Source organism: Scyliorhinus canicula, chromosome 1 (assembly GCF_902713615.1).
Source record: "Scyliorhinus canicula chromosome 1, sScyCan1.1, whole genome shotgun sequence".
NCBI classification, from domain to species: domain Eukaryota; kingdom Metazoa; phylum Chordata; class Chondrichthyes; order Carcharhiniformes; family Scyliorhinidae; genus Scyliorhinus; species Scyliorhinus canicula.
In genome coordinates this window covers 271921765-271923975 of record NC_052146.1, presented here as the reverse complement: position 1 = coordinate 271923975, position 2211 = coordinate 271921765, and the positions used below count along the sequence as shown (strand labels likewise).

General features: G+C 48.9%; 1 pseudogene; it reads right to left on the bottom strand.

Annotated features, from left to right (window-relative positions):
* Window positions 1-907: 907 nt before the first annotated feature.
* On the bottom strand, window positions 908-1999 carry LOC119964609 (annotated as a pseudogene).
* Window positions 2000-2211: the final 212 nt, after the last annotated feature.

Here is a 2211-nt window from a genome sequence, read left to right as displayed (position 1 = left end):
GCTGTGATACTGTCAGTGCTGTGATACCCCCTGTGCTGTGATACTGTCTGTGCTGTGATACTGTCAGTGCTGTGATACTGTCTGTGCTGTGATACTGTCTGTGCTGTGATACTGTCAGTGCTGTGATACCCCCTGTGCTGTGATACTGTCAGTGCTGTGATACCCCCTGTGCTGTGATACTGTCTGTGCTGTGATACTGTCAGTGCTGTGATACCCCCTGTGCTGTGATACTGTCAGTGCTGTGATACCCCCTGTGCTGTGATATTCTCTGTACTGTGATGTGCTCTGTGCTGTGACATTCTGTTGTGTGACATTCTGTGGTTTGACACTCTGTGGTGTGACATTATGTTGTGTGACACTCTGTCGTGTGACATTCTGTGGTGCAACACTCTGTCGTATTACATTCTCTTGTGTGACATTCTCTGGTGTGACATTCTGTGGTGTGACACTCTGTGGTGTGACAATCTGCCATGTGACATTCTGTTGTGTTCCTATGGTGTCACATTCATTGGTTTGACACTGTTGTGTGACACTCTGGTGTGAAATTCTGTTGTGTGACGCTCTGTGATGTGATGCTCTGTGGTGCTACACCCTGTGGTGTGACACTCTGTCGTGTGACATTCTGTGGTGTACCTCTCTGTGGTGTGACTCTCTGTGGTGTTACATTGTGTGGTGTGACTCTCTGTGGTGTGACATTCTGTGGTGTGACATTCTGTGGTGTGACATTGTGTGGTGTGACATTGTGTGGTGTGACATTCTGTGGTGTGACACTCTGTAGTGTGACATTGTGTGGTGTGACACTCTGTGGTGTGACACTCTGTAGTGTGACATTGTGTGGTGTGACACTCTGTGGTGTGACACTCTGTAGTGTGACATTGTGTGGTGTGACATTCTGTGGTGTGACACTCTATGGTGTGACATTGTGTGGTGTGACATTGTGTGTTGTGACACTCTGTGGTGTGACACTCTGTAGTGTGACATTGTGTGGTGTGACATTGTGTGGTGTGACTCTCTGTGGTGTGACATTCTGTGGTGTGACATTGTGTGGTGTGACACTCTGTGGTGTGACACTCTGTAGTGTGACATTGTGTGGTGTGACACTCTGTGGTGTGACACTCTATGGTGTGACACTCTGTAGTGTGACATTGTGTGGTGTGACATTCTGTGGTGTGACACTCTGTGGTGTGACACTCTATGGTGTGACACTCTGTAGTGTGACATTGTGTGGTGTGACATTGTGTGGTGTGACTCTCTGTAGTGTGACATTGTGTGGTGTGACACTCTGTGGTGTGACACTCTATGGTGTGACACTCTGTAGTGTGACATTGTGTGGTGTGACACTCTGTGGTGTGACACTCTGTGGTGTGACACTCTATGGTGTGACACTCTGTAGTGTGACATTGTGTGGTGTGACATTCTGTGGTGTGACTCTCTGTGGTGTGACATTGTGTGGTGTGACACTCTGTGGTGTGACACTCTGTAGTGTGACATTGTGTGGTGTGACACTCTGTGGTGTGACACTCTGTAGTGTGACATTGTGTGGTGTGACACTCTGTGGTGTGACACTCTGTGGTGTGACACTCTGTGGTGTGACATTGTGTGGTGTGACACTCTGTGGTGTGACATTCTGTGGTGTGACACTCTGTGGTGTGACATTGTGTGGTGTGACTCTCTGTGGTGTGACTCTCTGTGGTGTGACACTCTGTGGTGTGACACTCTGTGGTGTGACATTGTGTGGTGTGACATTGTGTGGTGTGACATTCTGTGGTGTGACACTCTGTGGTGTGACACTCTGTGGTGTGACACTCTGTGGTGTGACATTCTGTGGTGTGACTCTCTGTGGTGTGACACTCTGTGGTGTGACATTGTGTGGTGTGACACTCTGTGGTGTGACACTCTGTGGTGTGACACTCTGTGGTGTGACACTCTGTGGTGTGACACTCTGTGGTGTGACATTGTGTGGTGTGACATTCTGTGGTGTGACTCTGTGGTGTGACATTCTGTGGTGTGACATTCTGTGGTGTGACTCTCTGTGGTGTGACATTCTGTGGTGTGACTCTCTGTGGTGTGACTCTCTGTGGTGTGACTCTCTGTGGTGTGACATTCTGTGGTGTGACTCTCTGTGGTGTGACATTGTGTGGTGTGACATTGTGTGGTGTGACTCTCTGTGGTGTGACATTCTGTGGTGTGACATTCTGTGGTGTGATGCTC